The following is a 23357-nucleotide window of genomic DNA, read 5'->3' on the forward strand; positions in this document are numbered from 1 at the left end:
CCTGCTGATAAAAAATGTCTGATTCAACTTTTTTTTTTAATGTTTCTCCTGCTACAGTAGTCATTATGTTATTTCCCTGCAGTTGTCTTTTTTTTTTTTGCACAAAGCTGGCATTAAGTGTCCCACCCGGTGTGGAATACCAGGGGCTGTATAGGATCCATACTGCCCCGATCTGCTCTCTGATCCAACATGATCTTCCCTCTCAATGATTTCTTATAGCCGGCATGGTTTTCCGCTGGGAGTTGAACGATTAAATGGATGTGTGCCAGTAATGTACTGTTAATTACTTTGTAACGAGAAACCACAGAGTCTGCCTGGTACAAGTATCACTTTTTTTTGCCCCTTTTAGTTTTGACTTTTGGCTTCTGACCTGCACTGACTCCACTGAAGTAGCACAGGTGACATTTAAAAGAACATTAAGGCGTATTTTGTAGGATTTCCAACTAAATAAAATCAATCAGAGACAACTAGTGTGTATCCTCATGTAAAAAATAAGCAGAAATCTAAATGTAGGAGAGATTAAAATGCCACGGAGGAAGATACGATCGTAGGAAAAGTACTAATGAGTCCCAAATCCCTTGTGGAAATGTGGGAAAAGCGTTCTAAACAGTTGAATTAACACACATTCTACTAGTGTTGACAGCATCTCAGCCATCTGCAGCGCCTGATTTCGAGTTTGTTGTCGTCTCTTACCTTGGTTGGAATACTGCAAATCATCACGCTCAGGACCTGCTGCTGTAGTTAGTGTGAGATTAAGATGAATTGGAGTTCTTTCTTTCTTTCAGGTATGATAATGAAAGGAATCGTACCAGAGACAGTTGGGGATGTTTTGACTGTTACTGTGTGGGCTCATGGAAAATCTCTGTAACTGAACGGAACGTTCCAGTAATCAGACGAAAAACATCATCTCGGGTCTTAAAAATAGTGTCGCAATAATCTTTATTTGAGTTTGACCGCAAAAGAAGAAACGGATAAATCAGTGGCTTTTATTTACCGCCCCGATCGCACATGGAATAAGGTCGAAACATTTACTGATCGGGCACCTGTGACACACGAATGGGCTCATATAACTGTGTTCCTCTGCACAGGCGATCTTTTTTTGTAGGTCAGATGAATTAGGATCATCCTCCACGCAGATAATCCCAAGAATATGCTGATATCCACACACTGCACGAACCCTGGAAACAAAGCCACCAGATATTAAGTGATATAAAGAAGCTTTCACCAGGGAGAAAGTGACACCGAGTGCTGTCAGCGATACAGAAAGTGTGGCAGCCCTCAAAATTACAAGTGTTCATTTTGAATTATTGAAATCCACCCTGCTATCTTTGCTTTCTTTTCCACAAAGGGGAGGTTCAGGTTGAACACTAACTACCTTCACTAGCGATGCAAATGAGACCGAGGCCAGCAGGGATCACTGGGTGTCCTGCTGTCACAAGGTCAAGTTCCTCCCTTCAGAAAAGCTCATCAAACTGACTGCGGCGTGAAACAGACGTCTGACTTGTTATGTAGTCGACTGCATCTACGATTCAGATCTGCCTGCTGCTAATCGTCCCTGATGGTCTTGGTTTGGTGAGGTTCAAATTCTGCCCAGGTCTCTTTCTGTAAAGCTGCAGGGAGGCAAAAGGCTAATCATAGCATTGAGGTCAATTGTTTAGAAGGGCACACTTTGCATATTCATGCGGATATTTTGGTTTGTAGATGAAATTGTTGGTGGATTTTGTTGGCTCCCAGTTTAGCTCCAGTATATTCAGTGGGGATAATATAATTGGAAAAGACTCAAAATAATTTGAATAAAAAGAAGAGACCAGATGAGATTGAGCATCATTATTCCTCTTTGGCTGCTCCTGGTATTTACAAAAAAAGAAAAAGAAGAAGGAAAAAAAAAAGAAGCAATTTCCAGTCTGAGAAAACACATCTCCTTTTAACACTGTGAAATTAACGGTGTTAATCTGAGTCACACACAAGTTTAATTGGATAAAACGAGCATGTGTTTGCATTTTAGCTTTACAGTGTGTTTATGTGCGAAGCTATCGCTCGTGCTACTGACTCACTTCAGATGCTGAGCGCGGACGCAAAAAGCCCAGTTTGAGTAATTAGCAAGTTTATGTGACTTCCAGGGAGCACGTGCTGCTGTTTCAGCCTCTGTCACTGTGTTCATTTGGAGCATGTTTCATTCCGAACTGTTCATCTGCATGTTAGGTTTCTGCCACTTCCGGATATATTCTTTGTTTCTTTTGCACCTTATTACTCTGATCACTTCATAAATCAGCTCCATTACTTCTGCAGTGCTGTTCTTCATCAACAGAAACGACTTGCAGGAAGGAGATGTGAACTTTTGCTCCAACACTTACCATCAATTAGCCCTCTGTTAGCCAAATCGTTTTTGTGCTGAGGCTATATTTCCTGAGACATACTGCTCGGATATAAAGGTAGGAATGCGACAAAAAGGAGATGCATAAAATGAGCAGAGAAGGTACTTGAAGTGCAGATTGAGGTGATTCAGAAAGATCTATAAATAACGCTGAAGATGTCTACTTCAGTACTTTCAATACTCACTTTATTTCACTGTGAGTGTGACTGTCTTATTACTGTGGTGCACTCCCACGACTCAGGAGAAATCACTCCAAATAACACTGTTATACGGAGCAGCTTTGTGCACTGATGTTGATATGAAACTGTATCAAGTCAGCCGCCTTAAAGGCTGCAATGCACATATGCAGTGTCTTTATATATATATATATATATATATATATATATATATATATATATATATATATGCTGTGCAAATGCTGTACACATTTACAGGTTATGTGATGTGGTGAGCATTGAAAGTAAACAGATGCATCTACAACATGTCCAGCTGTAATTGCACTGTGGCTATGCGTTTGTCCTACACTTTGAGTTTGCTCTGTGAAATGGGAACACAGTGTCTGCTCCTTTATTTGAATACCTTAATCAAACAGTGCTGACTGCTGCTGCTGCTGCTGCTGCTGGGTGAGGTGCTGCCTACAGTAAAGCACAGAGAGCATAGAGTGCAGAGAGAGTAGGGCCTGTGTTTATACACTCAGACCCCACCCAGCTCATATATCCTCCCAACAACTGATATCTGCTTAGATAGAGCATGACTGAAGAGCTGGCTTTGTTAGTTGGTGGTCTCCTCTGCCTCAGATAAGCCGGGGAATGATGTGCTCCATTTGAATGCCTTATCTGACTTTTATTTTTTATTACAGGACTGCCTGTGCAAAGGTTTGATTACTTTGCATTAACATATTCAGCGAGTTCCCATCAACTGATCATGCGAGCTCTTGAATAAACACGCCACCATGTTTATTGCTACGTTTGGCTAAACGCACAGGGGTGGTTTTAAATGCTCAAACCTGGCTGACCAAATTAACCAGCTCCCTGCTGCAGTGTGTGTTCATGTTTAGCGGTGTTTTCAGTATTAGCTAATGACAAACTCTGTGGTATGTGACAGAGAGGCAGAAAGGGAGAATCAAAGGATGAGTGAGAGTCAAATGGGTTGAAGTAATCAGTGGCCCAGTATGGAGACACTGTGAGCGTATGTGTGTGCCGGCGCATGCTAACTCGGGGCCATTCAAGCGTTTTGCTGACTACGGAATCACAATCACAATTGCTTTCATAGCCCTGTGCAGAGGAAGGCCATGCATACCACAGTAAGGGCCGGTGACACACAGCGAGCAGGAGCAGAGCAAAAACAGCCACTAAATCATATTCTCCCTGCCCCGACACACACAGAGGAGATTTTAATAGGGATTCCAAGCATTTGAAATCATTTCAATAAAAAAACGGAATTGGCTCTGACACCGGTTGAGTCACATATGGCACTGAGGTTTCTTGCCTTATGATATTTTTGGATGTAGGTGACTCTGACTGAGAAGTCCCGGCCAGAAACGAGGTGCCAGGGTTGTTTTTCCAGCTTTGTTGTGGATCATTTCGGAGCTCAGATCTGATGGATGTAGACAAATATTGATGAGAGATAAGATAACATGAACTTTATTGATCCCTCAGTGGGGAAATTTACATGTGACAGCAGCTGGATACAGATGAGGCTTGGAAGGAGCAATTACAAAGGTACAGAAAGGCTAAAGTCCAGATGTAATAAAGATAATGTACAAGTCATGATGAATTTACAGTTTGATATATATGTACAGATGTCATATTTCATGTTGAATGCATATATGTGGTGGATCATGTACCCAACATTTCTGTTAGTGAGAAAAACCCCGTGTTAATATGATGATATTGCATCAATCTAGTGTTGTATTTTATTGTTTATTTAGAAAAGCTGTAAGATAAAACATCTCCCTGTTGGGTTTTATGGGAAATATGGTGCTCGTTTCCCATGTGGGATCATAAATGCGTCTCTTTTCCACATGTAAATGCCTTGTTTTCTCTTTGTTTGCCTTCTAAATGCAGTGGTTGTGTTTGATACAGGTTATGATGGTGACAGTATGAATGGATGTGTGTGTGGTGGTGGTGGTGGTGGTGGTGGTGGGGATAGGGGGGCTACCCATGTGCTAATTATTGGCCCTGGCAGTACTGAGCTACTTTCTCATCGGTGGGTACCAGTGCATCCCCCTCAGCGTCTGTTACCATAATTAAGACCAGCCGCCCCACTGTTGTGTGCTTACATTAGTCAGCCCGGGCCTTCCCATGGGGCAGTGCGATGGCATTCTTATTTCTTGCAGCAGAAGACGAAAAGGGAAAAGAAGCCGATCCGGCACCTGCTGCAGAGTAGGCCCCTGGGTGTTTAGTTAAATGTTGATTATGTTTGTTAATGGCTGTGAACGCTCCGAAGGAATGCAGGGTGGCAGCGTCTATCTATCAATATATCTATATTGGTGACAGAGTTCAGCAGAGGTTTGTAATTATTAAACGAGAGGCTGTTTCAGCTGAAAAAGCGACAATAATATAAGTGGAAAGCAGTGCAAGGATGACAGGAGTGGCAATGATTTGTCGATTCACTGATCAATTATTTAGATTTCTCCAGCTGCTTGAGTATTTTCTGCTTCTGATCGAAGTTTATATCACGATAAATGGGAACTTTCATCTTGTCTAGTAGAGTGGGTTGTCCACCAATCACAGGGTTGGTAGTTCACTTCCCAGCTGCTCCTGTCCACACATTACAATGTATGTCCGCATGTTAAGTATGACACTGAATTAAATTCAATTTTATTCATATAGCGTCAGTTACAGGTCAGATTGTCTTGAGACACTTTACAGAACCCATATTCCTGAACCCCCAGAGCAGCCCTAAGGCAACAGTGGCACGAAAAACTCCCTTTTAATGAGAAGAAACCTTGAGCAGAACCCGGTTCTGTATGTGGGGGGAACCATCTGCCTGCTGGCCGGCGGGTTGAGAGGCACAGAAGCACATGTTGCTCAGATCCATTATGTTTATTATGACATTTTCGAGGCTGAAATAATGGAATAACCAGCAGATTAATCTCTAGTTAATTATCTGTATTCCTATAAATTAAAATAATTATCAGTCACAGCCCTAATGTGCATGTAAGTGCTTTATTTATTAGATTTTTCATGCATATATACTGTATTTTTTTTCATACAAACATGCATGTAAAATAGATACATACAAGAAGCATGTTTGTATGCATGCATTTATAAATGTATGTGTATGGTCTACAGCCTGTGTCTGTGCCCACTATATATTTGAATGCATGTATGTACATATGTACTGTATGTATGCACTGTACCGTATGTGCTGCATGTATGCATGCATGAAGGAGGCTGAAAGCTGGACAAACATACCCAGTTGTCTCAGCTTCCTGAGGTATGTCCTGTGCAAACACCATAGGCCATGATATAAGTTCCTTGCCAGGGATTTAAGGCTCTTTTCCCTCCCTTGTTTTCACTGAACATCCTTTACAAATATTATCAGCCTGGTGTCAGTGCCGTGTTTGAATTGTGGCCTGCGGGGACGGCGCCTATAAGAAAGTTCAGTTAATGGTCCCAAACCCAGATCAATATGGCAATCATCTGAAACCTGACCGAAAAGTTTAAATACCCAGTCCAAAAAAAAAAAAGGAGAAGAAGAAGGCCTCGTCTGTGTGGATCCGTCTCCTGGGAGGTGAAATTATCAGTTAAAATGTTAGTTCTTTGAGGTTGTCACTCACCAGCAGATCTTTGACTTAAAATCCAAGCAATGGGGCCTTTGAATTCACTGACATGCATTTACTGACTGTGAGAGCTGTGAGACATCCATATGATCCTACATTTGCCTACTTTCCCTCCCTTCCCAGCTGCGACTGCCTCCTCTTGTCCCTCGTCTGTCAGGAGCATGTGTTTATTATTTGTGACATATTTAGCAGGCAGATATAATTGCCTGAGCAAGGCTATAATCGTCTGCGTCCAATTCAGTCAGCAGACTGCGGGAGCCCACAGAGCCACCGAGGTAATCAAACTGTGGCTCACTCTTCCCTCTTTGAGAGCTAATGATGAGCTCCATGATCGCTTACAATGGGCAGAGAGCGAAGTGTGACAGAAAGTACAGTCGTAACGCCACGGTTTGACTTTTTTCAGCGCTATTATCTTTGGTTTAAGTAATGGGAAAGAGCAGAAAGGGGGGAAAGTTGCTAAAGAGTTGTGGAAGGAGAAAATACTCGATATAGAAGTTTAAGAAAGGGGGGAAAAAAAAGAAGGTAGAGAGATTAGAGGAGACTTGTGGCTTGAGAAACAGGGAGGGAAAGCTAGCGAAAGCTGGAGGCCCTCTCTTTGTGTTGTCGACCTATTTAGTCCCAAGCTGGCCATGAGCCACGGCGATGAGTGATGTCGCTAAGAAAAACAAACAGAGGAAAGAAAAGTAGGATTTTGGAAATTATGACATATGGTGTTATGCTATTGAGGACTCTTGTTTGTCTCTTAACTAGACTTCAGCAACTTCGTAGCAGCTCAGAAGGCTTGTTAACGCACAGGAAAGGGAAACTTGAGCAGATCTTTTTATAGAATTGTTAATAACACAGTAGACAGTAGTGAAAAACCATAGCCTAAAGCAGCACTTACTGGCACAGCCCACGTGAACCAAGTGAGTATATGAGTATGTATGCGCTGTTGCACTCTTGCTGGCACCTTAGCAGTGGTGGCTTCAAGCATTTAGGTTCTTTTCTCAAGTAAAACATTAAAAACTTTGCCTAAAAGTATCAGCAAGAATACACAATATGTACCTCAAGTGCTCATAAAGCAGCAGACATCCCCTGATGCCATTATCCTGTCATATGATATAGAATATTGTCAGATTAGTATAACTAGTAACATGTAAGCAGCATTTTAATGTTGTTGCTGGCTGATGGGAGCTAATTTTGAGTATTTTATATATTCGGTGGCAGTTTGATGCCATTTCTTTAAACATATAAATTCATTTTAATGTGAAAACTGAAAGCTGGTATTATATTAGATATTCTGGAAGATTGCTCTCGTTGTATAACTCCTGCTCTGAATGTGTTTTTGTGCAGTCAGGCTAGAGCTGGGGTGTCAAACTCATTTTAGTTCAGTTCCACATTCAGCCCAGTTTGATCTCAAGTGGTCCGGACCAGTGCCAGTAAAATCACAGCATAGTGACCAATAAATAACCACAGCTTCAAATGTTTCCTTTGTTTTAGTGCAAAAAAAGTACATTCTGGAAATGTTCACATTTAAGGAATTATCTATTTACGAAACATCATGAACAACCTGAAGTTTCTTAAGAAAAATAGGAACTGAATGATTTAATATTTTTGCTTTATGATAAAAAAAAACCCCAAAATATTACAGAAATGAGACACAAAGTGGAAAAAACGAGACAGCTGACACAAGAGAAAAACAAGACTCGAAATGACAAATACGAGAAACAAAGCGACCAAAACATGAGACAAACGACAAGACAGACAAAATATTGCAAAAATGAGACACGAAATGACAAAAATAAGACAAAAAAACACAAGTGAGACAAAAAGGAAACACAAAACGACAAATGCGAGAAACAAAGCGACCAAAACATGAGACAAACGACAAGACAGACAAAAAACAACAAATAAACAAGGCAAAATATTGCAAAAATGAGACACAAAATGAGAAAAGATCAATCTAGTACTTTGCTTTATGATCAAAACAACTCGTCATGGTCTAGAAATTATTTTAAATTTACAGTTTTACAAATTTACCATTTGCAGTTGATGTCTTCTCTGTAATTTTTACAAAGTCGTCCTGAGGGGCGGATCGGACCCTCTTGTGGGCCACTTTTGGCCCGCAGGCTGCATGTTTGACAGCCCTGGACTAGAGTTTACTGTATATTAATGCATGTAGGCTCAAAGAGGGAAGCCATAAAAAAACCTGTCACTGCAATTAAAGTTAAAAATACCCAATTTTTTTGCTCTGTAAATGATTTAAAAGCAAGAACAGCTGGACACAGTGCCATTGTATGTAAGTTAGATGCTAGCTTAAGAGCATCATTTCATCTAAATTCAGAAACAATATAGATTCATTTTCATTTTCTCTATATACAGCTAACATCTGACAAATAAAACCGAAACACTCCGAACAGGTGAGCGAGAAAGCGTTGCATTTAAGCGAACAGACTCTTTAATTTCATTGTTGTCACGCTGCCGGCTGGGCCTTTTGTTCCACTTGTTGCTGCGGTTAAACAGCAACAAGTACAGTTAGGTCAGTTACTTAGCAAAGGCGTCGGGAATGTCATTCCCAGAAACAAGTGTTTGCGGCGGCGGCAGGGCAGGGAAAGGGAGTGAAACTGAGAGATGGTCATGTTTTATTAAGCCTGATAATGCAGCCTAATCTGCGGCTTGGGTTACACATTGCTTTGTGGGTAATTAGAGATCATGTCGTATGCCTGGCCTGCTGAATAATTGCACTCCGCCCTAATCCCCTCCTATCCGCCTTTCACCCGCCACCTCCCTGCCTCATTCTCTCCCTCACTACTCCAAAAAATGCTTCCAAATGAGCAGGCTTCCTGCCGTGGAAATACACAAAATAAACAAACGTGGCAGCCATATTCCAGGTAGCGAGTCATCCGAGGGTTTTTCTGCCTTTTTTTTTCTTTACTTGGAAATGTGCTTATGTGCTCAGAATTCAATAAGAGGAAGTCGACAGTGGCGCACTTTGTGGTTTGCTTTGTGGAACTTGTTAGATGAATGACTAATGCCTCCTGGCAAGTGCCCCAGGTTTACTATTACCAAAACAATGGCACTTGATACAGAGCACCGTAGCCTTGGTTTTCACACAGACAGGAGCTCAGGCTGCTGTTTTCTTTTTGAACCCTAAATGCTGACTGCCCATTCATGCAACATCCCCCGAACATAAGAGACGCACACAAAGGAAATTCTCAACTGACACAGTGACTTGTTGAAAAAAAAAAACAACAGCTTCTTTCATCGCTCATTGTCCCCAATTTTTCCATTGTTAAAAAACCCGAGAAGCGTTTCCCTTTCTCGGTATCGCGGTTCGAGCCATTATCATGTGTAAAACTGTAACCGTGTTTTGACACGCACGCCCGGTTAAATAATTACTGCTCTTGCTCGGGAGTTTGACAGCAACTTCATCAAACGGCGTACGTATTTCAGGTAGAAAATGATGCAATTTGGAGCAAAAAGCATCAGCTGCTCCCCCAGTCAGGACACAGTACAGGGGTGGATGAAATGCAGGTTTTAAACTGTAACTCTGAGCTGATCTCCCCCAGTGTTTCCCCCCAGAAGTTTTGTCACGCCTTGTGGCTTGAGCCAAAAAATCCCCGTTACATGTCAGAAGAGAACATGAAAGCAATCATGAAACCCACTGTATAGAAACTGTATGCATTTATCTCCTCTGGATCTCAGTGACGATTCATGAAAACCTCACAGTGTGCGTGAGATGAATCACTGAAGAATATGTGTTGCTAAGGTGTTTGAATCTTATCACGATAACGGTGTTGTCATAGACATCAGCCACAAATAATAAACAGTACTCCAGTAATGTGCGGTTACCCACACGTGGCAGTGAACTCATTAACCATCGTAACCTCTTCGCAGCAACCGTTGGAAGTCTTACCAACGATCATTTACACACACACGGTGTATTTGATCGGGAAAAGTGTTCACATTGCTGCCGTGTAGGAAGACAAGCTTTCAAACATCTCATATACCATCAGACACTCACTTCATTTGTATCAACATGCATCGAAATGTAAAACTGAGCGACATCCAAAGTGGTTATTGGCAGGACAAGAAGGCTTTTAAGAGTTGATAGGCTACCAGTGGCTGCTGATCTCGGGCTGCATGTAGGTGTTTTTGTAGGTGTTGGCTGATAAAGAACCAGAAAACAAAGCAAGAAGACTGCAGTGAAGCCGTTCAGCAGGAGCCAGGCTGGGTTTTAGGGGAACTTTGACTTCCTACTGTGCTCTTGTTGTCCGTCAGTGGTGTTGATCGCTGTGAAATCTCCTCGTTAGCATACACAACATGCTCAGTTTTAATTTGATTAAGTCCAAGAGCGTTTTAACATGTGGATTGTAGTTGGTGCAGGTTGGATTCTGTCTGTCACTGGGGTTCCAGGATAAACATCGCCTTTTGGGACTAGTGTCTAGTTTAACGTCCAGCATTTCCTCTCCCGTCTCACTGGTAAAATAATCCATTCATACATCATCTATTCTCATCACCACATGAAGACCCAAGTGTTTCTTTACATGCATCCATTTTATTGAGGCTTAAAAATGTATGTTAAAGACGGCGTGTAGCATCATCGTCTGGGGATGTTTGATAATTTTCATTCTGTTCGTCATTGTATCACACCATGCAGACTGTTTCCTCAAAGATAGACATTTTTGGGACAGAAGGTACAATGATTGGAAGAGACAAAAACAAAAAACTCCCAAGTTGCCCAATTAAGAGACTTAAGACGAATTTTGAACCCTGCAGGACCACACACACACTTACAGGGCCTCATACGCTCACTCATTTTTACACCTCTAAATCCCCCATCCACACACACACACACACACACACACACACACACACACACACACACACACACATTTCCCACATAGCTTCAAGGCATTTCATTTCCTCTCCTTCTATGACAACATCACAATATAATGGGACATGGTGTCACGTGACAAAGAGCAAGTACATGGAGCGATCAAATCGCTCTTTCTGTCTCTCTCTAGCTTGAAGGGCAGAACGGTCAGCTGTTACATAAACTAGGGTTGGTTCAATTACAGAAAAATGTGCTTTGTGTCCTTGTCATAAGCAGACCGATGGAATAGATAACAAATAAGTTTGTTGTTCGCGTTCCTTGAGGATTTTGATGAAACATCCTGCTCTCGTCCTTTTAAACACACTGTAGTGAGGCTCATATACATGATTCATTTATGTGAAATGCACCTTTGTTGGTGGCTTAAAGGAGCCTGACAAGTTGAGGTGCCATAGATTTCGAAAAGGTGGAAATTCTTATCAGATATGCACAGATCTCCATCTAGAGCAGGGGTGTCAAATTCATTTTAGTTCAGGGGCCACATTCAGCCCAATTTGATCTCAAGTGGGCCGGACCAGTAAAGTCAGAGTATAATAACCTATAAATAACCCCAACTCCAAATTTTTCCTTTGTTTTAGTGCAGAAAAGTACATTCTGAAAGTGTTCACATTTAAGGAATTATCTTTTTTTAAAACGTTATGAACAACCTTAGACAAAAAAAAGTTGTAAAGTGGCAAAAAAATGAACACAAACGAGACAAAAAAATAGACAAAAAATACAAGCCAGACAAAAAGGAAACACAAAATGACAAAAAGTGAGACAAAAAACAACAAAAACAAGACAAAATATTGCAAAAATGAGACACATAAACAGTATAGTATTTTACTTTATGATCAAAACAACTTGTCATGGTCTAGAAATAATTTTAAATTTACAATTTTACAAATTTATAAATTGCAGTTAATGTCTTCTTTGTAATTTTAGCACTTCACAAAGTCGACCCACGGGCCGGACTGGACCCTCTGGAGGGCCAGTTTTGGCCCGCGGTCCGCATGTTTGGCACCCCTGATCTAAAATCTAGAGGAGCAGAAGGACAAACTGAAACTGAATTGTTATGCAGCGAAACTTCTGAACGAGGAAATAAACGCCGGAGAAACCTGAACTCACCGACATTTGACCTCTGACCTCTCTCAGTCCATTTGGTTTCCTTATAAATGATCACAGAGCAGCGGGGTTATGCACACATTGAGTGTGTAGTTTGTATTTTTTTCAGCTCTAAAGCCACATCATTTTAAAGTACCACCTTAAGCCTCCAAAACCCAGCAGAGTTTCTTCTACCGCATATGCACACACCAGCACTTTGTCTCTGTAGTGGTGTTTTTCAGATACACGGGACTGTTTCCAGGAGTTAATTTTCATCTATCGAACCTTGTTGTGGCTGACACTTGCTCCAACTGTTCCCTGTGTGCTCCGGTGCACTATTTTCAGATGTACCTGTAATTAAGTTATCTGGGAGCCTTGAGAGTGCGACTATAGCGCGCTGAGCTGAGACCAATCTGCCACTAATTGTCCCGAGTTTTAATTTCTAATGGAATAAGGGCCAGAGGGAATGCTGCTTAATGAGATGCAGTTACTGTGAGTGTGAGTGTGAGAGTGTGTGTGTGTCAGCGCTCTTTTATCTGTTTACTGTAACTGCGATTGCCCCAGTGAATAGAGAAACAAGAGTGAGTAAAGCAAGATGTTCGTTTTTGATTTTGTTACCTCATTCCTGTTTATTCTTCAAAGCACTCAGGATCCGCTGCTCTTTCCAAACTGTAAATGTAGCCGTAATGAATTGTAAATGCACCTTGGAATAAGTAGCATAATTAGTTGTACACTGACAGCGGAGGCAGAACAAGCCTTTTAGAGATACCTACTTCCTTCTACACAAAGCGAGGAGTGCCCTCATAGTAGCTGTGACAGTGGAGACCCGTCCACAAGTGAGAAGTGCTTTTGCCCTTGGCACTCAAGTTATTGCTCAGAAAGCACGGTTGTACACTGGAGCTGGAAAGGTTGTTTACATAGCCTTGGGAGTGTTTGTGTCATGATTTAGATTCCAGGCATTTCAACATCCAAATAAATCAGTTTAGACTTCTGAGGACAAGTCAACCTCCAAAAGAAGAAATGGGCCAGCTGTGTTTAGGACCTGTTATGTAGTTTTATCTCTAAAGTGCGAGCAATTTTGTTTTCAGTTATTACAGGCAAAGGAAGTGTCAAAGTTCACAAAGCTTGTGGTTGAGGATGTTGACCAAAGAGATATTTGTCTTTCCTTTGCAATGTAAGATTGCTTTCACCACATTTGTATGCATTGCAGTTGGAGTATTTTTCTATCAGGATTGGTCTCCATTAGGTCAGCGATTTTAATAACAACACACAAACACACACACACACAGCAGCCATCCGGCCCTATGAGGTGTTACACAAGCAAAAGGTTTGGCACCAAGAGGATTTACAAAAGACCCCTGAAGACACATGTCTACATACAGCTCTCAAACACTTTGGTGACTTCACTGTGATTTTTCTACCTTATCGCTTTTCAGTGGAGTTTGCTTTTGCAACTGACTCAAGGCCCTTCCTCTTATTGTTTCAATATGTCAGAGCATTGTTTGAATGAGGTCAACCATTACCGATCTGGCCCGAGGCCAGCTTGACTTCAGCTGATTTAATTGAATCTACGACATGAGTCAAACTCAAACAAGCAGAGACTGCTTTGCCATGACAGCCTCATTACTCCACATTAAGAAGTCATTTCACAATGCATTGTGACTTTGGGCTTGACAAATGGTGAAAAGGGATGAAATCAAATAAGTGAGTACATTTTGGAAGACTACTCTGGTAATGCTTCAGCTGAAAATACTCCAGTACTGTACATATATTAGAGCAAAGCAAAAAAAAAAAAAAAGAGTCTTTCTGCTGTTTTGTATAAGTTAATGTGAATGCCTTCTGGGTTAAAGTGTTCCAATGTTTGCCATCTGCAGTAATGGAATGACATTCAATGCCATTTTCCCGCTTAAATGGAATTTTGTCAAAGCGTTATGAATTCAACCTGCCTTGTCACTCAAGCTACAGACATTGCTGAGAGGGGAGAAAATATGCGAACGAAACCTTTCACTGCAGATTTTACTGTTAGCTGTGAGCCGACCAAATAATAACGCCTTTATCATGTCGACGGCGCAACAAACAAAGAGGGCTTTTCTTGTGACATACCAGAAGATGTGATATCCGGCAGTATAATGACACACATTATGTATGTAACACGTACACATCATTCATAGCATCGCTGCAGCGCGCTAGCTGCATTTCTACATTTCATCAGCTCAAACCTCGACTAAATTTCTCAATTAAGCATGCATTCTTTGAGAGCAATTGGCAGCTTTGGCCAGAGCTTGCGGGAGAAAAAAAAAAAAACGTACGGCAGGCTCAACGTGCCAGGGCCTCCCTCCACAATAGGGAAGGAAATGTTGAGACTGCAAGGGCTGTGGAGTGGAGATATGGCAGTGTTTGCTTAGGGCTAGGTATCGGGCACAAAAACAAACATGGCCGCCCTTAATGAGTCTGTTTGCCTGCCAACGGTAAAGACAGCTGTTGTCTGCTGCCACAATGGAACCGACCACAGAGCCACGGAGCAGCGCTCTGCGTCCCCATAGTAACACTCACCTTGTGTGTGCTCAAGAGGGAACTTATTAAGTCTTCTTTACAGATAAATAGTGAGTAAAATGTAAATTGTGAGGCCATATGACACTTTCATGAGGTCTGCCTGCGAAATGAAAAGCTTTATTAAGCCTTTAGAGCGCTAAAAGTGAAATTGCTTGTGGGAGTGTGAAAGGACGGCGCGCTGAGGTTAGACGTATCATAACTCGCAGCATCAGCGAGGGAGAGTTGAGAAACTGTGGCTTTCTGTGCTGGATAAAGCACATGTTATTGGACCGTTTAAAAGGCCGTTCTCGCTTTGCCTTGTTATTATTATTTTTTATTTTTTTGCACCACCTGTCTTTTGGGACTGGAGAAAATCTCTCAGAAAAATCACTCCTGCTATGAAGTGGCTTCTCAAAAAGACGCTAATGCACGGGGATATAGGCAAAGCAAAGGGGCTAGTGAAACCTCGAAAAGCACTTTTCTCCCCGTATGAGAAAATTAATACGTTCTAGCTGTACCTGTCCAGTCAAATCAGCGCCGACAGCTCGTGGGCTAATTTAGAGTTATGAATTTGAGCGTGATGGCTGCACGAGCATTCTGTTGAGAGGAGAGAAGCCACTAAGAAGCTTCGAACATCAAAGGTCCAACCTTTAAAGCTCGCAGTCAATTGCATCGGGGTCTCTTCTGTGGCTGCAAAGCCCTCACAGCCCCCACCGCCTTCCTGGCATTGTTTACTGTACAGTTTGAGCTACTGAATGGAAGACATTTTTTTTCCATTATTGCACTGACCTCCGACAAAAGGACTGACAATGCCACAGATAAATATAAACACTTTATTGTACTGACGACTGTTTTTAGTCAACTGAGCCTGTTGGGTTTTCTCTTTGTTAATAAAAAGTACAATGTAATAGAACAGCTACGCCTAAAGATTGTAATTGAGGACTTTTCTGTTTAAAAGCAAAAGCAAACTCCAACATAGAGGAAATAGCAAGTGGACAGCTGATGGCGGATTTATAATATCAGATGTCAGAGGTAAAATTGCTGAACATCTCCATTGTCTCTGTGGTTTGCTGCTGTTTATCTTATCTCATGTGTCTCTGCTAATAACAGCAAATCTCTTTGCAGCAGCTAATTTCGAATTGTGACATCTGTTTGCTGGACTCAAACACCTGTTTTGCAAAGTTCCTCTGCTAATTTAGACTAAACCAGGAGGCAATCTGGACCAACCCATCGTAGCCCCTATTAGCCATCCCAGTGGTACTCAGCAGATATTATCTATTGTATGTGGAACACACGTGTATTTGTTAAATTTTGATGTTTAAAAGTGAAATTCAGCAAACTCTGGTCATATAAATGCATGTGTAACATACTTTATTGTGCTTTATTGTAGGTTCATAACTTCAGAAAGACTGAAAATCGTGCTCTTGATTTCCACAACGAGTCCAAGTCTTAATTTGTGCTTAACTAATACTACATCGGTGTCATTCATGCTTGAAATGTTTAATCTTCTTCATGCTGTGTTTACTGTCTTGTGAGAAACGTGTTACCATTGCAACTAGGCTGTGGTTGCCGATTAAAGCAGGAGAAGAACGTTTCCGCTTTGACTATTTCAAAGAAATGCCACATAACCCAACCAAGGCAGTCCTGAAGTGACTGGCAGTGACTGAAAATGCCACTTTACCGCACGTTTGATGCTACAGAGTTCTGCATGGTGACTCGTGATGTGACTGGCAGTCTGTGTCCCACACGTTACATGATGTTGGTACGATGTAGAAGGTTTCTCACCCTCTTACGCAAGGTTCGGTGCTGTAAATCACATTGTGAGAAAAGTTAGAGAATGGAGTTCTTTTTACGCAAACAGTGGTGAAATTACGCTGTCGGTCATTCCATCCTAACTACCTGGAGCCAATGAGCCGATCAGACCCGGTTAAGAAATGAATGTGGTTCAAGAAAACAGCTAAGAGATGGAACTTTGATTGTAGCTCAACATGCAATGCTAAATCATCAGTCTAGACAGTATGGATATAGCTAAAGCTAGAAGGGCGTCTCATTAATGAGTCATTAAGACACATTATTTCTGAAGCTCTTTTCATGGTTAACATTATGTCTGTGCTGTATTTCTTTGCAGCCTTTCAATTAAACTGCAGGTCCAGTTTTTTTTTTCTTCTTTCTAAGAGATTTCATTTTCAAGTGAGTCCCCAGAGAAGCAGCAAAGGAATGGCTGAACACATCACACACATTCGTCTTCTCTGCTTAGCTACTTTGCGGGGGGGGGACGGTGATACCTATTTCCTCTGTCTATGTGTTTGCTTTACACCCGATGCCAAGTGTCAACATCCAGCTTCTTGACAGTCATTTTTCATTTGGAGTGAGTAGCCACGGTGAACGAGGCCAAGGCTCTGTTTCTGCGTTTTCTTTTCTTTAATTTACTTTTATCAGCCACTTGTTGTTTTTAAGGTGGCAAACTCGGAACGTGTTTAAGGTTAAAAGTGCTCTAGTCTGAGATTATTACTTAATAGCCTTGGCTGGTTGTTGATTGAGAATAAAAAGCCAATTATCATAATAGGATATGGGACATAATGACAGAATTAAATGAGTGTGACAGACACACAATAGGCCTGCTCTGTCATCGCCTTAACCCAGCACGCTTATTAGAATTAATCTGGTCTGATTAAAAATGCAAATGGCTCAAAGTCATTGATGGAGTTTACATGTTTTTGTAACATTTAACTGATTTAATTACATGGAAAATGAAATGGTGGGATATGCGATTGAATTTATTTATTTTTTTCTTCGTTGTCACCCTCTCGCTACTGAGAAATGAATATTCTCTCATGCCAGGAAGAGAAGGTAATAAGATTAGTGCTCTCCCTTTCTCTGTTTCGCTCTCCATCTCTGCCTTTCACAAGCTGATGGTTTGGTTCATCGAACCAAGAAGAGCTGCTTTATTGTTATCAGTGAAAACATTTTATCTTGGTCTAAGAAGCACCTACTGTGTTGTGTGGGCTGAGAGCTTCACAAAATGTAAAGAGTTTCCTCCTACAGTGTAGCATTTTAAAAGACCACTATATGATTTATAGCCAAAAACACACATCCTGGTTCTTCCTGGTGTTGTTTTTGATCCTGAAACAGCCACACAGAGGAAGGATCAGAGATCTTAACAGACAGATTTAATTGTCGGAGGTGTAATGACATGCTGTAGAGCCTGCGGCAAGTTGTCAATGTACATGACATGCTTTGACATTTCCAGTTTGACTCCAGGAAGGTGTTTCTGCCAAACAGAAATTTGTCACATAACACGTGAAGGCAGGTACTATTTGTCCTTGAACTTCTGCACAAAAAAAAAAAACCCCTGCAACCTCAAGATTAACATTTATTTCTTTATTGCACATTGTTTAAGTGCGAACAGCCAGTTCCTGTTTTCTGCCCTTTATTCCAGTAAAGGTTTGGAGAATACAGTATATTTAGACTCCTCCGTCCTTCCACTGTGAGCCTGTCACAAGTACAGATTGATAGTTTAGCTCACTTGCTTGGTGTTTTTTTTGCACCTTTCAGTCACAGTTGTAAAAACCTGCTAGCATGTGGTGGACATCCTGTGGGGGGAGGAAATTGATTTGCTGCTTTATTTGTTCTAGACCGACGGGCGTCACGCGTTGGGTTTTGCTGTTTAAATACAGTATTTCTTCACCGATCGCTTTATTGGTGTATTAGCATGCTTTATGGACGTCACCAGTGTTTGAGGATAGTTTTATTTGAGCGGTATTATGTTGTTTCCCCTCCCCCGCCAGTCATAAAGTGTCAATACTGTGCGGCAGAATGTGTTTGGAAAGTGACACGACGTTTTAAAATTTGATTCATGTGAACGGGCCAGATGTTGCGGCTGTGATGTCTCTGCCTCTGTTGCACCGTTTCCCACCCACTCGCCTTACGGCATCATCAGCGGCACAGTTATCCAACGTGTGATATAGAATGTCAACATCGAGCTACAAAGGGATTTGAGATTGTGAACATAGCTGCAACGAAGAGAAGAATTCTTTTTCTTTTTTTTTTTTTAAAAACACTGCAGAAAAAACAAGACGACGTACAGACCTTAAAACTTTGTGTTGACAGAAGCGGATCAATTCCAACAGCGTGTCTGAACATCAACTCAATGTGTTGAAATGGAAGTATGCTATCGATTTGTGTCCATTAGAGCTCTACAGTAACATAAGCAGTGAGTGGCAGAACAAAAGAGGCTCTGTGTGTCACACAAGAGGAGACGTGCGGCACAAAGAGGACAGCCAACTTCATGCAGTCTATTGGCATTTCATTGTTTATTATTTTAAGCGCAAAATGTATATTTGCACTTCATGAAGGAGTTTCACTCTCATATCCATCTGAGTTTGAATAGTTTGGGATATAAACATCTAATTGCCCTGCAGAGGCTGTTAAAGTGACTTGTAGTGAAATGCTTTGAAAATATGATGCGTTCTGACATTAAAAAAAGCCACTAAAGTTGTAATAGAGGTTAGGAAACGCAGTTCCACCCTGGAAATAGACTTGCTCATTTATATCTCCATGAGCTTCCCTCAGCTGGATTGTCGTGTGAGGTTGGAAAGCACATATCCCACACTGATATTTCCCTCTACTCCCCAAGTCATTCTTTTCCCCCCCAAGAATGAAATACAATTACACCATTGTGCCACACAGCACAGTATATCACATTCTGCACATTTCAGCTAGGAAAAAATAGACAGAGTGTTGTGTTGTTACATATGGCATCATGATAAGTATGATTTGGAGGATGAGGGTTGGAGGAGGGGTCGCTGTCGGAGCACGGATAAGTTTATGATTGGATTAGTGCATCGTAGACAAAGTACATATCCGGTAAATGTCTCAATGCTCGTACCGCTGGATTAAAGGCAAACAAACAGCTTCAGCTCAATATTTCTGCTTCATCTAATGCAGGGGTGTCAAAGTCATTTTAGTTCAGGGGCCACATTCAGCCTAATTTGATCTCAAGTGGACCGGACCAGTTTAATAACCTATAAATGATGACAACTCCACATTTTTCCTTTGTTTTAGTGCAAAAAAGTCCATTCTGAAAATGTTCACATTTAAGGAATTCTCTCGACAAAACATCACGAACAACCTGAAATTTCTTAAGAAAATAAGTTCATTCTGGAACTGGATGATATAGTGTTTTACTTTATGATCAAAATGACCAAAAAAAAGACAAAAAAACAACAAAATATTTCAAAAATGAGACACACAGCGACCAAAACAAGACAAAAAAAGACACAAAACAATAGAAATGAGACAAAAAGCAACAAAATATTACAAAAATGAGGCACAAAGCGACCAAAAAAGAGACAAGAAACACATGTGAGACAAAAAGGAAACACCAAAGAACAAGAACAAGAAACAAAAGGACAAAAACGTGACACACATGACAAAAGTCAGGCAAAAAAACAACAAAAGCACGACAAAATGTTACAAAAACTAGGCACAAAATAACAGAAAAGCAATCTAGTATTTTATTTTATGATCAAAACAACTTGTCAAGGTTTAGAAATTATTTTAAATGTACAGTTTTACAAATTTACAATTTGAAGTTAATGTCTTCTCCGTCATTTTTACACTCTACAAAGCTACTTAAACTCTCTGGCAGGCCGCTTTTGGCCCGCGGGCCGCATGTTTGACACCCCTGATGTAATGGATATAACACATCGTAGACTAGAGGGGATTTTTTTTCCTAAAATTAATGAACAATAAGCTGTAAAGTGCAAAAAAACCAAAACAATGTGAAGGCTACACCGGTCTTAGATGTGAAGACAAAGATCTGCGACCACATCTGAGGAGAAACAGTTAGACAAACAGTGTTCAGCTGTACCTGATGACAGGAAACGTGGTGGTGACAAGGAAAACCCTGAGATGCCACACGGAGGGGTAAAAATAGGCCACCTGGCACGAGAGACGGTAAAAGAGGGGAGGAGAGGAATCGGAAAGAGGGGGAAAATTGGTGCATGCTCGTGTTTTGTAGGGACTTTTCTTCTGCGGGCCCGAATTTGGAATTATTTCACTGTTGGCAAATCAAAGTGAGTGTTTCCTTCAGTCGAACTACAAAGGAGCAGTGAACACCCTTCTGTTTTTGAGCACACAGTCTGCAACTCCTACACCTTGACAGTTGGAGAAGCTGCCCACTTCAACCCAGCGCAGCCTTAAACGTGTTACACATCTCACTTCTTAGCGGTGTCAGTAATACTCACTCTAAACGCTGACCCTGGAAAAACCCACGTTTGGGCGTTGGTGTCAGGATTTTCACAGCTTGTCTAACTCAGGACCGTAATAAGCTGGTCTACAGTGATTCAAATGTATAAATGGCAGATGCAGGGCTGGATACTGGAGGTGAGCGGTGATGCTTCATGAAGTAAAGATGCTTTAAGACGGCTGTGATGTGTAAGTTGTCACATGGGTTTTTCAAAAGGTCACCAAATGCAGCTTTTAACACTTTAAACCCCGAGCAGGTCGTGGGCGTCTTTTACTCCTGCCACATTTTTCTGTACTGTGGCCTCATTTTCCACTGCAATAGAAAGTCCTGCACTTCTGTAGAAACAGCAAAACCACAGATAAAGGTAAAGAGATAATCTAAAAAATGACTTTTTTGAAGTACAGCAAAGGTATATCGCAATGAATCTTAGCAGAAAAAGCAAGAAATTACAATGTTTTTATTAAAAAATACTAGAATGCACGACATTTTTCCAAGTGGCCACATGTAGTGGCTCTGTGTACTACATTTTTTATTTGTTTCCTCGCTTGTCTGCTGCTGTGCACACAGCCTGCAGTTCATCCCAGTTCAGCCGTATAAAGTCCTGAATTTTTGTCACATGGCTTTTGGTCACACCTGGTCAGTCATGGCTTTTTTTTTGGAGCGAGGATCACATAATTTTTTGTTTTCAACACAATCTCATCACTGCAAATGCCTTCTTTATGACATTTTTTTTAATCTAGATTAGATTGATTTTAGTTAAGGATCTCGAGTTTAAGCTTAGATTTGGTACATCATGATAAGGGTGATAAGTTCAAAAAGTTAGCAAAATCCATGGTTTCTTTTCTGCTTTTACATATTTCACCGCTGATAAATGTTGTCATAATGGCACTTTTTAAAAAAAGATAACTTGCCTTTCAAATCCACTGGTGGGTTTTGGGGGTTCAGAGAGTAAAAGAGAGTTATTGCATTAACTGCAATTACTGACACAGAAACATGACAGTCCTTTTAGTTTCATATCATGTTCAACACTGGAGACTTTGGAAAGCAATATTTTACATGCTAGTGTCAACCAGCGAGATTTCAACATGCAAATGGGCACTCAGTTGTTGCTTTGATTTTAGGCATGAAATTTATTGAAAATGCAACTTGTGACATTATTTGTGTTAATAATTGTCAAACCAAAACATCTTTATTGCAGACTCTGTGTTCATGTGTGACAACCAGTATGCACCCGTTAGGTCCAAATGGTCAAAGAAGTCAATATCTTCTATCATTCAGCACAAGCAAAAAGTGTGACAGTGAAGTCAGTCTGCTCTAACCAGACCACCATGTCTCAGGCAATGGTCAAGCTGTAGCATCCGGTCAGCGGGAGTCCATTTGTGGCCCCAGAGGAACGAGAAACGACGTGTCCTCACGCCTGCACCTCCTCTGCATATCTGCTCATTCATCTGGGCTGCTCATTAAGGGGTAATTACCTGTAATTAGTGAATCATGTCGCTTTAATGAAGATGTTGAAAGCTGTTGGAGCCAGAAGGGCTGGCCTTAATTCTGAGTGATGTTCAAGATTAGCGGCAGACAGGAATTCAATAAAGGCGGACAGATTAATGAAATACTAGCGTTTTCTTTGCCCAGTGCCGTAGGTGACTTGTGTTGTGTTTATATCTCGCGTTATTTTTCAATTCCGGTGGCATCAACACCTGGCTCCGGAGGGCAAGTACGTGTTACTGTATCAGAGCGGGCTAATAGGCGCGATGATGATGAAGCTGTGTGTCTGAGTACATCTGTGTGTGGCGCTTGTAATGCTTGCTCTAATGTGTGCTGTGCTGAGTGTCAGTGTGTGTGTGTGCGTGTCAGTGTGTGTGTGTGTGTTCCCTGGCGGCGTGGTGAGTGTTTAATCTGGCCCGGTGGCGTGCCGTTGGCCCGGCTAATCACAGTGTGTCTGTAGGAGTGCGCTGAGCCAGGGGAGCACGCCGTCGCTAACAGCGCCTGACAGACTCATTAGAGAGACCTGGCACTGAGCTCACAAGACACACACACACACACACACACACACACACACACGCACGCACAGATACACATTCAAACACTTTGAAACACACACAGTGGGAAAGTCACTCAGGCTCAACTGCACACACATTGGGATAAATTCACACACTTACACGCTTCTTTTTTTTTTTTTTTGATGTTCTGGCACTCTCATTCATGTAATTATCCATAGACGGGTGTGTGGTGTCGCTCTGTTTCTCACACACAAACACACACTCAGAGCTTCACGTGTGAGACGAGGAAGGCAGTGACCCCTCGCAGTTGCAGCCCAAACACAGACAAGAGCTGAGAGGGCATCTGGGAAAAGAGGCGGGAGGGGACATGGAGGGTGGGAAAAAAACCAGAGGAGTGAAGTGCAGATAAGGTAAGTGTTGGATGCAGCAGCGCTTTCTCCCATTCGAACGGTTCAGAC

General features: G+C 41.5%; 1 protein-coding gene and 1 long non-coding RNA gene across 3 annotated transcripts in view; one reads left to right on the plus strand and one right to left on the minus strand.

The window, feature by feature from the left end:
- Positions 1–1582, minus strand: part of LOC127534531 (uncharacterized) — a 47898-nt gene extending 46316 nt beyond the window's left edge. Inside the window, exon 1 of the long non-coding RNA XR_007942685.1 lies at positions 694–1582. This is a non-coding gene — a long non-coding RNA (uncharacterized LOC127534531). The remainder of the gene's footprint in view (positions 1–693) is intronic.
- Positions 1–23357, plus strand: part of LOC110971154 (TOX high mobility group box family member 2-like) — an 85973-nt gene that overhangs the window by 889 nt on the left and 61727 nt on the right. The gene's annotated exons all lie outside the window — the stretch shown is intronic.

The sequence above is a fragment of the Acanthochromis polyacanthus genome, chromosome 6, assembly GCF_021347895.1.
Source record: "Acanthochromis polyacanthus isolate Apoly-LR-REF ecotype Palm Island chromosome 6, KAUST_Apoly_ChrSc, whole genome shotgun sequence".
Classification (NCBI taxonomy): domain Eukaryota; kingdom Metazoa; phylum Chordata; class Actinopteri; family Pomacentridae; genus Acanthochromis; species Acanthochromis polyacanthus.